The sequence below is a fragment of the Lathyrus oleraceus genome, chromosome 5 (genome assembly GCF_024323335.1).
Source record: "Lathyrus oleraceus cultivar Zhongwan6 chromosome 5, CAAS_Psat_ZW6_1.0, whole genome shotgun sequence".
NCBI lineage: Eukaryota > Viridiplantae > Streptophyta > Magnoliopsida > Fabales > Fabaceae > Lathyrus > Lathyrus oleraceus.
The window spans coordinates 231,756,318-231,769,821 of NC_066583.1; positions in this window are offsets into that span (position 1 = coordinate 231,756,318).

Below are 13,504 nucleotides of genomic sequence, written 5' to 3' on the forward strand. Positions count from 1 at the left end.
TCTGTTTGAAGGGACTTTGTTTAAGACACCCCTATTTTCGAGGGACTTGACCATTTAAAGAAGGCAACCAAGAGGAATACCCTAGGAAGTACAAATGGCGATCAAAGATCGACTTACGTGTGTGAGTGTTATTTTTCAGATATTTGTCTTGAATTTAATTTTCTAAGTTCAATTATTTACAGTTAGTTTTTTGCACTCCCTAAATTACTAACCACGCAATAAATATTTACAAAAATAAAAGCAAGAAAAATAAATTCCTAAACTATTACATGGCTATGGGACAGATACATAATAATCAGGCGAGAAAGAATAAATTTACAACCTATACATTTGTTCCTAATATTATGAATAAAACAAAATTAAAATAAGGAAAATAATGAAGCAAAAATAGAATAGATAAAAGCAAATAATAATAAAATAATAAATAAATAATGGTAATAAAGCAATAATAACAATAATAATAAAGTGATAATAAAAAAGTTAGAATTTTAAAAGAAATTATTTTAGGTTAAACAAGTTAGATTTTTTTAGAAGTTATGAGAAAAATATGAGTTTAAAATAAATTAGTAATAATAAAAGAATTTAAAATACATTAATGTACAAATTATAAAATAAAAGGGTTATATGAAAAATATTAAGTTTGTTATTTACAAAATAAATAAAGGTTATAGAAAATATCAAATTATTAGATTAATAGGTTTATTATTATTATTCAATTAGAAAAATGGTCAATTAGATTTTATTTACAAAATATATAAGGATTTATTATTATAAGTAAGTAATAAAAAAAAGTTATTAAAATAGTTAGTATTTATTATTTATTTACAAAAAATATAAAGGTTATAGAAAAATATTAAATAATTAATTTAGTAGGTTTTCACGCCCTACATTACTAAACCACGCAGTTAATATAGGATCAATGGCAGGAATTTAAATGGCAGAAAAATAAATGGCAGAAAATAAAACCCTAATTATTACAACGCTTTGGTGCAGTTACATAATAAAGATGGCGAAAAGTAAAACTGAAAATATTACAAGTTAAAACTTAAAATATTACAAGGGCGAAGCGGTTACAGTGTATGAATAACATAAATATGAGCGAAAATAGGAAATAATAACAAGGTTTGTTAAGGTTTAAGAAAAGGTTTATGGTTTAAAGGAAATAACACGGTTAAAGTTTTAGGTTTGAAATTTAGAGTTTGTGGCGAAATTGTCAGGGTTTAGGAAAAATCAGGGTAGTTAGTTATGAAAAAAAATGTGCAGATCTAAATATATGTATATAAAAAAAATATGAATTTAAAAAAAACAACGGCGTTGCTAGCGCAAAATTGCGATCATCGCAACTGGATCGGATAACACAAATGTCACGCCTCATACACGTATATGTGAAAACGGCGTATTGACACGATCCGATCCGAAAACATAATCAAATTATAATATAAAATAGAAATATATATATATATATATATATATATATATATATATATATATATATATATATATATATATATATATATATATATATATATATATATTTAACACACTAGTTACATATATGAACATGTATTTGAAACACAGTAACAAATATATCAACAAAATAGATAAAGTATATATCATATATAAACTATTACCAAACTGTGTGTACGATAGTATAGATCAGCCACTCTCAGTTTCTCTTTTTTTTGTTCTGTCTTTCGGCCTCCCTCTATCAGTCATGCTAGTAAATATATATAGGAACAAATTAGGTTAATGATAATGGGCCTAAGTTTATTTTGAAACCCAATATTAAATTAAAAACTGAATAAAGTTAAATAATTAAAATAGTTAAAATTAAAATAAAAACTAATTAACCTATTTATTTATTCTAGACCCAATATAAAAATAAATAGACTCAAAAAAATAAAAGTCGGGCACCAAAATGCTCGAAAAAATAAAATGAACACGTCAAAATAATCAGCGCGAAATAAATGACTCGGAAAAATACAGCGTTTGGTCGGATTTTGAAATAAAAATTATGACCGTTTAAACTGCTCAGACTGATCAACATATGACCAAAAATAGTCGTAAAAATATTTTTAGCATGTCAAATTAAACCACGTGAACCGCAGATTAATGTTACCGACATTTGCAAAACTTGACATTTTTTCGTTGACTAATTTTAGGCACGGTTAAAAAGTTAATTTGACCAGTCTGTTTGTAAATTCCGAGAAATTATTCCGGCTAATATTAAGACAGAAAAAAATGTTATGCTATGAAGATGATGCAAATGAATGTGAAACAAAAAATTGGTTAGAGTTAAAAATAGAGGGCAAATTTTGGGGTGCAACAACAGCGCACCTTAGAGGGCGCTTTATTACAAAAGCGCACTCTAAAGTGAAGAGAAAAAATAAGGAGCGAACAACTGGAATAGATAGCGCACTTTAGAGGGCGCTTTTGTAAAAGCGCCCTCTAAAGTGAAGCGAAAAAATAATGAGAAAATGGAGGGACACCAATAGAGGGCGCGTTTATGAAAGCGCCCTCTAAGGGTACCCTTAGAGGGCGCTTTTAAAAAAGCGCTTTCTAAGTCCATGTACATTTCTAGTTTATAAGGCGCTTTTGGAAAGCCTTAGAGAGCGCTTTTAGAAGCGCCCTCTTAGACCCCCTTTAGAGGGCGCTTTTTTTACACAAGCGCCCTCTAAGGTCCCCTTTAGTAAACATTAAAATTATAACATATATTACATGTCTCTTTATTTTCCCTCGCTATATGCTATTTCGTTTACGTAACTGGGTTTTCTCTCTACTGCGATTACTCTCTACTGCGATTACTCTCGTCCTCCATTCGTTCTCCCTCCCTCACCGTCGTCGTCGTCGTCGCCTTTTTCTGCTGTTGCGTTCGCGTTCACTGAGTTATCTGCGTCCACCGTCGCTGTTCACTTTCTTTTCCATCGTTACCGTCACCTTGAAGGTATTTCTCTCAATAGTTTGTATTTTCAGGTGTTTGATTAGGGCATTTTCTAAACTGAGTTTTACATTTTGTGCATTATGTTGATTAATGTTGTTTAGGGCAAACGAGCACTATATGGTGTTCGTGAGCACCTTGTTGAAAATCATTTTTTGTTATTTTTTTGTGTATGGTTTTGATCTCTGAATGTTGTATGTTGTATGGTTATGTAAGGTTTTTTATTTCTGATTGAAAAGTGATGTCATTTGGAGTGTGTTTGAGCTTGTGCTTGGAAGTTTGATGATTATGGATGCAAGTTTGTTCATGTTCCAAACACCATAAGTTTGCATTGGTCTTTTGTATGCAGTAGGTGTGTGTGAGTTTGTATTCAATAATGATGAAAAAAAAAGAGAGTTTAGATTGTTGTAACATGAGAGAAATGGAAGGTATATGAATGTGTTTTTTGTGTAGCTTCACGAATATGGTCATTGTCTTACTTGGGTCTTATTGAATCATTTCTATATTACAGATAAAATGGCTAGTAACCAAGACGATACCCATGACGCGAGTGGATCACGTAACAATGTTGAAAATGAAATCAAACGAGGATTGACTGTTATGAAGTCAATCATTCGTGCAAGAGACAAGGGTGAAAAATTCGAAGTACATTGGAGTGCTGAAGACCAACTAATTGAGCCTAACGGTTCAATGTTGGCAAGTTACATTGGTTTCCTTGTTCGACAACATATTCCGATTACATGTGATAATTGGAGAAGTCCGGAATTGAAGGTTGGCAAAGAAAAAATATGGTCCGAGATACAGGTACTTACCATATATTGTTATATGTTTTTTTTGTTGACTATTTGTTGACCATATATTGTTATAATATTACTTAAAATAACACACTCCATGTGTATGCTTTTTAGAGATCCTTTCACATCGATGAAAGCCGACAAAAATATTGTATTCAATTGGCCGGAAAAAGACTCCGAGGATTTCGATCCTTTTTGTCCAACAAATTTCTCAAGGATGAGGAAGGAAAATTTGTTGAAGCAGAACGGCGAATGAAGTATGCGGAGATTATTTCAGCCGAAGAATGGGATAACTTTGTCGCCAAACGAAGAAACGAAAAATTCCATGTAATGTCTATTAATTATGGTATTATACAATTGTTAAGTTACTTGGTTCTGATATGCCTTAAACTTTTTTATCCAGGAAGTAAGCGACAAAAATCGGAAAAGGGCATCAAAACCCGCGTATCCGTACAAAAAAGGGCGTACGGGATATGCACGGTTACAACAAAGAATTGTGAGTATATTCAAATGCTATGAGCTTATACATTGTCACAATATGTTATAATTTATGATCTTATAATCTGATTCAATGTGTAGCTAGCCGAGGAGAAAAGTGACGCAACATCTCTTCCGGAGCACGTATTGTGGAAGGCTGCTCGGGTTGGGAAGGATGGGGCTGTCGTTGAAACGGTTCAAAATGTTTATGACGAATGTGTAAGTATATATAACATTATTTCTTTAATTATATCGAAAATTTTGTTAGACATATAATTCATTTTTAATCTCCTCTAATAATATTTTAGGAGACTTTATCCCAAACCTCACCTTCAACCGAGGTCCAGGATTGCAGGAGCCTACTTAGTCGAGTACTAAATGTTCCTGAGCATTCCGGTCGTGTGAGGGGTAAGAGTTTTGGTGTGACTCCGTCGTCATTTTATAAAAAAACAAAAACAAAAAATCCTACCAACAAAGAGGTGATGGAGACCTTGACGGAGTTAAGGGCACAAGTACTCGAACTACAAAAGGAGAATGCAAGGTATAGAGAGGAAAGGCGCGGTTCCGAGGCAAACGATACTAGTGACCGAGCTAGTATCAATTGTCAACCGAAATTTCCCGAGGTAATTATATATGTTATTATGAAATTAAAATAGCACTTTTTTACTTGACACATATACACGTTAACAATAACATATTTATTATTGGTTTAGGGCATTACACCTTGTCAGTTGTATCTATCGTCACCAACTTATCGCATAGTTGGCAAGGGAAAAGTGCACAACACTTCGGGTGAATTACTTCACCATAATCCCCTCCCGGTGGGATATATGAAAGTTTCGGTTGACCTTGTATTAGATACGGACGCGCTTCTACCATTACCTGACGTTGTTTCAGAGACAACGTTGATGCGAGATGCAGTCGGATCCTTTGTTGGATGGCTGTCAGATCTAATTTTCCCAGACGCCGAGGTATATATGTTCTAAATGATTATGAATATTTAGTATTCACATTTCAATTCAGCTACAATTATGATATTTAATCAATCCTTATTACATGGTAATGTTAGACTCCTACAAGACCCACACATAAAGCTGGTAAAAGGATTTCAAGACGCATCGAGTCGGTTGCATCTCAAAAAGAGGTACAAATATATATACCCATTAAATTATATACGCAACGATTCTGTTGCATCACAAAAAGTCATGATTTAATTTATATGAATTTTTAGGTTCCCGGTCGAATGTTGAAAAAAGCTGGTAAGGATATTCCAACGAAGTTCGGGACAAAAACAAATCCTAAATCTCAAAAAGAGGTACAAATATATATACCCATTAAATTATATACACAACGATTCTGTTGCATCACAAAAAGTCGTGATTTAATTTATATGAATTTGTAGGTTCCCGGTCGAATGTTGAAAAAAGCCGGTAAGGATATTCCAACGAAGTCCGGGACAAAAACAAATCCTAAATCTCAAAAAGAGGTACAAATATATATGCCCATTGAATTATATACACAACGATTTTGTTGCATCACAAAAAGTCATGATTTAATTTATATTTTTAGGTTCCCGGTCAAATGTTGGACAAAGCTAGTAAGGAAATTCCAACGACGTCCGGGACAAAATCTCAAATTATGATGCGTCTTGAGAAAATGGTGGAAGAGTCAGATATTATGCACGGCGCCATCCGTAGTGTAGATATGGATGTAGGTGTTTTCGGAATTGCTCATTCCGAAATAATTGCAAAGGAGGACATGCAACAACTTTTTGAACACGAAGAATTGGGCATCGTTGTCATTCATACATACATATGGTACTCCGAACAATCTATTATTTACTTAGTTGAACAATTTATTTACACATTTCAATGAGTAGTCTAATTTTTATTATGTTTCTATTTAAGGTATATGTATGACACATTGATGCGGGGAACTGAATTGTGTAACCGATTCAATTTTATTGCTGCTTCCCGTATCAACATAACGTTTATAACGACAAATCCAACATCTGTAATGAATGAACTAGTCGATAGATTCATGGTGGCCGGCGATAATACTACACCCAGTTTGTATTTTTTACCGTTTAATTCTGGCAACGGGTTAGATTTTCTTTCTAATAATTTCATTCTAATCTATGTATATCTTTTACGTAGAAAATTTTCATGCATCTAAATTTTTGTTTTATTTTACAGTGGTCACTGGGTGTTGGTTGCTATGGGTCTTTCGAGACTAATGGTGTATTATCTCGATTCGTTACCGGGTGATTGGAGTAAATATCCGAGTATGAAGAAGACGGTTGACGCGTAAGTGAAATTCCCCTAAATATTCGTGTGTATTTGTATATTTAATTATGTCTGTCAGATTGATCTCAATATACGTTTTTATTTTGTTAGGGCAATACTAAAATTTAGATCGAAAAAGAATTATCGTAATAGGAAGGACATTACCTGGGTCAGAGTTCAGGTATATATTAAGTTTCTTATTTTTGCTTATAATAGTGTTTGTTTTTTGCTTATAATAGTGTTCGTAAGAAATTAACTATATATATATATATATATATATATATATATATATATATATATATATATATATATATATATATATATATATATATATATATATATATATATATATATATATATATATATATATATATATATATATATATATATATATATATATATATATATATATATATATATATATATATATATATATATATATATATATATATATATATATATATATATATATATATATATATATTGTTTGTTTGTTTTTCTGTGTAGTGTCCTCAGCAAAACAATTCGATCGATTGCAGATTTTTTGTATTGAGATTTATGAGAGATATCATTGCGTTGAATCGTATAGACATCCCAAAAATGGTATGGAATAATAACTTAGGGTTTATTTTAATATTATCGGATATTTCATCTAATTTGTTATTAAATCATGAATATGTTTTATTCTCTTAATTGTAGTACTTTGACGAATACAAATCTTACTCAAGAGCTCATTTGGATGAAATGAAGGATAAATTGTGTCAATTCATTATTGATCATAGAATCATATAGGTTGTAGTTGTTGTACATATATGTATGGAATGTTGTTGTACATGCATGAATATCAATATATTAATGTTGTATATATGGAGGATTAATGTTGTATATAAATGGATTCATGTTGTATATATCAATGGATTAATGGTGTATAACATTGGATTAAAGGATGAAATCAATATGAATTTTAGACTTTTGCAGCATGCGAACAGGTTCATTGGATTAATGGTATATCAATATGAATTTTTTTAAAATAACTAACACTTTAGAGGGCACTTTCTGTAGGAAGCGCCCTCTAAACACTTTACATTGACAACTTTAGAGGGCGCTTTGTCCAGAAAGCGCCCTCTAAGGTGGCCCTTTATGGACCACTCCAGAGGGCGCTTTTTTCTGAAAGCGCACTATAATGTGGCCCTTAAAGGGCCACTTTAGAGAGCGCTTTCTCCAGGAAAACAAAGCGCTGTCTTTACCTATGCCAGCGCCACTTTAGAGGGCGCTTAAAAGCGCTGTTATAGGTCAAAATAAGCGCCCTCTTTTCCCTTATTTGGCGTAGTGCAGTCATGCTAGTCCACGTATTGTTTAACGTTGTTTCCCTCTATGGTACAAATCCCATTTCTCTTATGGATTCCAATATACCTTCACCTTCGGTTTCAAACAACACTTTTCCAGTCACTTGTTACTAGATATTCGATTATGTGACTTTGGTCACTTCATTCCGTACATATCCATGATGCATTCATATACTACCTTCATTCACTCCATGTGATATACTAGTTACCTTTGAGCCAAATACACTACCTCTTTGTGCTTTATCTTGTGTCACCTTGTGAACCAAGAGATGTTTGGACCATTCCCAAACACTTATTTCTTCTTATTTTCGGCATTATCCTATAGCAGCAGCCATGCTAGCCCACGTACTGGTAAAAGCCACTTTACTCTTGGGTTCATGTTTTCACCCTTGTTGGATTTCAAATCATAATTCTTTGGTTCAGACCAATGTTGTTATCCCATTCTTTTGCAAGTAATCTTTGAGATCACACCTATTCGAGCGAGAACAATCAAAACAGTTCCCATGGAGTACCGTGGATGTTTGGGGTGCTAATACCTTCCTCTTGCATAACCGATTTCCTTACCCAACATATATGTTTTCCCAAGTTTTATTGATGTTTTCCCTTTCCTTTGGGAATAAATAAAATTTTATGGCAACTCTATTGTATGTTCGAGTGTGTGATACGTTCGGGTGTATTTCCGCTAGCTTCACTAACATATATTCAAGTGTGCATGACCATAGACTAAAATTTCTGACATAAACTTACTACTGGTACTGAATATGAACATTTAAAGAGAAGCTAAAAGATTCAGAATGTGAAGGATCAGAACCTAAGAACCGGATTCTAAAGACCAAACTCTGAAGACTCGGACTTTGAAGGATCAGAACTTGAGATCCAGATTCTAAAGAGTCAGACTCTAGAAGAGGTCAACTTCCTCGGAAGTTCTCAGATTCTAAAGTGAGTCAACACAAGAATCAAGAAGACTCTAATAAGTCACTATCAGGCTCTAAGGTCACTAAAAGCAGGGATAAAAAAGACTATGATAAGTCACTTTCAGACTCAGGGAGCAATTTGTCTTCTTCTGATCACGTGAAGATTTAAACAAAAATCTACACACACAACTGGGATGTAACAAAGAATTCCTCTTGAAATAAGGGGTTTCAAATATCTTTTCAAAGGGATTAACCATATCAAGTAACATTCCAGTGTATATGATCAAGATTCTCTAAGAGTCACGTGTGCTAGCTTTTCTCTTCAACGACTTTTTTATATCTCTCTATATAAGGAGCTGAAGACTTGAAGAAAAATCAACTAACCACTTGACAACAAAAAGAGTTGTTACTATGTAAAACAAATAGCACAAGTTTAACTTATAATTTCTTATCATTTGTATATTTTAGAAATTCATAAGTCTTAAAGAGTCCTATTTTGTATTTTATTTACACATCTGATTGTATATCAAGTGTATGAAACAAACAATCTTTTATCTATAAGATAAGTTATTAGAAGTCTCTTGCTTGTATTTTTGAGCATCTAAAGTCTCTTGCTGAGTGGTTGAGGATTAGAAGTCTCTTACTTGTGTGTTTAAGAATTGGAACTCTCTTGCTTGTGTGCTTGAGCATTAGTAATCAGTAGTGATTATAGTGAAATCCCTTGGAACTGCAAGGGGACTGGACTACTCTTATTTTGTGGGAGGAACTAGGATAAATCTTCCAGTGTCTCTCTTTCTTTCACTCTCTAACTTTGAACTTGTTTTTATCCGTTGCAAACACTTAACTCAATATCAGATTATAGACTTTGAGTTCAGAAAATGATAAGAGATTTTTTAGAAAATAAAGAAAAATCTAACACAATTCAACCCCCCTTCTTGTGTTTTTCTCACCTTCATGATACTTGTAGAATATGAGAGCATGCAGAGAAAGAAGAGGTTAAATGCAAAAAAAAATGTTTTGTTTTAAAGAGAGCAAGCGCTCGGGAAAAGACTTATGAAAAGGAAAAGGAAATCACTCTCACAAAAGGGAAAACTGATTTTCATGAGTGGAGATTTTTTTTACCCAAAGAGCCAGGAAACCCTTATATAGAGAAAGCATACAACGGGTCAAATAAAAAAGAAGATGTAAGTTAAAATTTGACAGTTAAATTTCACCTTGGGAATACAAGCAAACTCAAGTACACTCGAATGTCCTATAGAAGATCATCACGCCATAACATGCGAGCCTAAGGCCACATGCCTAAAAATCGGTGAAACGTTGATGATGGGAAATTCATTTAATGTGATTGTTCCCCTACTAATTCTGTAATTACCTCATGGTGTGATGCCCTAGACTGCTTTCAGAATTATCAACTGACCCCACAAACCAACACGGGTCTTTTCAGCATTCTTTATCCTCACTCACGAGCTTTTTGAGAAACTTCCTATAAGGTCACCCATCTAAATGCTACTTCAAGTCAAACACACTTAACTATAGAGTTCTTATTTGTTAGGCTATCAAAAAGAAGATATATTTTGTTGGTATAGATAGTACCAATAAATCCTTATAAGCTCTCCTTCAACCATATAGTCTCACACCTGAAAGCAGTTTGTGGCTTTACACATGACTTTCATGTTTTCCTTAAAGGCGACTTTGATGATACATGGCCTACATCGACTTCAAAAGCTTTCTCGATTGATGAAACGCCTAACAAGTCTTGGGGACAACTATTATGGATTGGCTAAAGGCCAATACGGGCGGACCCTGTAACACCTCAAATTCAATTAAATTTAGTTTTGTTCTATTTAATTATTTAAATAAATTTAAATATTTTTATTTGGATAATTGGTGAATATATGTGTCTTAGTGGGTATTGGAGAGAGTTAAGGGAATGGTAGAAATTAATTGGATTAATTTTAATTAATTTAATTTAAGAGGAATGACTAAAAATAATGTTATTGGGATGAAAATTAGATTTAAAATAAAATTGTGATAGTTGTAGAAAAATAAGAGAAATAGTATAATTTGGTGGAAAATTGAGTTATTAGAATTAAAAATTAAAATAAAAGAAATTAAATTTAGTAAGAGGAGTAGAGTAAGTTTGGGGTAAAGGAGGATTAGTACAATTAAAGGGAATTAAGTTTTGGTTTAAATAGAAAATGTGAGAGTTTGAACTTTTGACCGTACGTGTAAACACTTTGGAAATTGAGAGGCAAGAGGCAAAGTGAAAAAGAGCAAGAACAATGGGCTTGGAAATGAAATCACCATAGCTAAAGCTTAGAGATTGTTGGAAAATCAGGTAAGGGTAAAATTACTCTACTATGAGTGTATATTATCTGAAGGGTATAGAGGTATTCTCACCCCCTATAGGTTTTCTCTCTTTTTCCCAATTGATAATGTGTATGTATGTTTGTTACGAACTATGATGAATATGTTTTGAATGTTTCATGTGCTGTCAATTTTCGTTTACTGATTTCATGTCAATTCTGTGTGAATTTATCTGATTAAATTATGAAATTTGATGTTCTTATAAGTTGTGTTATAATTGTTGAAGGTGATGATGATTTTGAATCAAATTGATGTAATATATGTTAATTTGTGCCTATTTTAGTATTTTAATACTGTATTAACATGTATGATTGAATTTCATGCGTTTGTGATCAATTGGAGTCAAAATCAGAGCTTTGATAGGGCTACAATGGTGGAAAATCATGTTTACCGGGTTCTAGTCTGAACGATCTCGCCCATACGAGGATTAAATTCACCCTACAAGAAATGTCTCGCCCAACAAGATATGCAGAGTGAGGAATTATAGTTTCTGAGATGTGCGCTCAGCGAGAGGAGAGTTTGTCAAGTGAACGCTCGCCCAACGAGTTATAGGTCGCCAACGAGAGTGACATCACATAATTGAGTTGTTTTCGAGTTAATTTGGTGACATTGTACTATTTTAATGATTAATCGGTATTGTCATGTATTGTTTGAGATTATGTGTTTCTATTTAATGAGAAGCGGTGCATTTTATTGAATTGATATTGATTATACATGAAATGTTTGAGTTTATGTCAAGTTGTGTTCAATTGATTGATAATGAAAGTTGTTATGATGATTGATGATTAATTATGTGGAGAGTACATAATCATTGTTTATTATGGTGGTAGTTTCGAATGGGGAACTACATTGTTGTTATGTTCCATGTTGTTTATGCTTCAAGGGGGGGGGGGGGTCATAAATCTTTAGTTATTATTGCATAAATTATATGTCATACATCATATGTTGTCGTTGTTGTGAAAGAAGCGGGTCACGAGTTCAGATGAATGGACGAGTGACTTGTGTGGAGCCCAGGTGAGTGGGCTTAGGGTTCAGATGTTAGAGCCTGATTCGTATGGAGAACTATTGTTGAGTTGGTATCAGATGCATATAGAGTCGAGGTGTTGTCTCTTTGCCTAGAAGTTGCATTTGAGAATTTATGATTTTCGTGTGAATACATTACCTGCTGATGATTGTTGATATTATTATTTATGCCACCCTTCCCGATCTCTTGCATCGCTAACATATTTGAGCGTGTTCTCACCCTTTTGTTGCTTTGCTTGTGTGTTGATGTATAATGTTACAGATACTCAGGAACATGAGTAGTAGTTGTTGTGAGTTAGAAGACGGACTTGAAGCTCATCTTCATTTACTTTATCGTTATTGTATTTTAATGGTTTAGTACTCTAATCTTGTAACATCGGAGACGTGACGCTTTTGTTATGTTTTGAGTTGGTGTCGAATTATGATGTTAAAGTTTAATACTTTATTTGAAACTGTCATTATGTTAAATTTCGATGCATTGTTAAATGTTTCTGAAAGTTTTGTTGGTTGGTTGTCGAAGTGACACCTTAAATTGTCGAGTAATTCTTTTTATATAAGTTTCAGAATTTATGGTGTTAAAGATCCTAAATATTGAATCAACCGATACAAAACTCATTAAAATTATTCATCGTATATAATTGACACACATGAGATACAAAAGACACTTTTTGATCTCATATTTTTCACCTGAGTCATCTTACTCTCATATTGAATTGAAGTGATAACATTGCAAGTCAGTCCTCATCCACCACATTAGAAACTTCAATTTCCTTTTGCAATCCACATACATCAGTCATAGTCATTGATCAATTCTGATTCCAATAAAGAATAAATAACTTTAATGAAAATAGATTTTAAATTTACTTTATTTAAAAAAATATGACATTGAATAACATTAGATACTAAGGGGGTGTTTGTTTCGTGGATACAAATATTATTCCCGGGAATATGACATTGGAATTCACATATTCCCTTGTTTGTTTCAAGTTTTGATAGTTTATGCCTGGGTACTTTTTATTCCCAGGAATATGTTTTGTTCATAAATTTCTCCATTTTTATTCCCATATCAAATGATGGGAATCTTATATTCCCATGGGAATATAAAATAACCAACCATAACTTCCCACTCTCATGTTATTTTAACACATTTATTTTTAATTTTTTAATTTTTAAAATTTAATTAAATAAAACTTAAAAATATTCCTAGGAACTTTATTGATTTTGCCAAACACATTGATGGGAATAAAATTCCTGGCAATACTATTCCTAGGAATGATATTCCCGGGAGTATAATTTTAATCCATCAAACAAACACACCCATTTAATTATCGAGTAAAGTTAGAAAATGTACCGAAGGTGT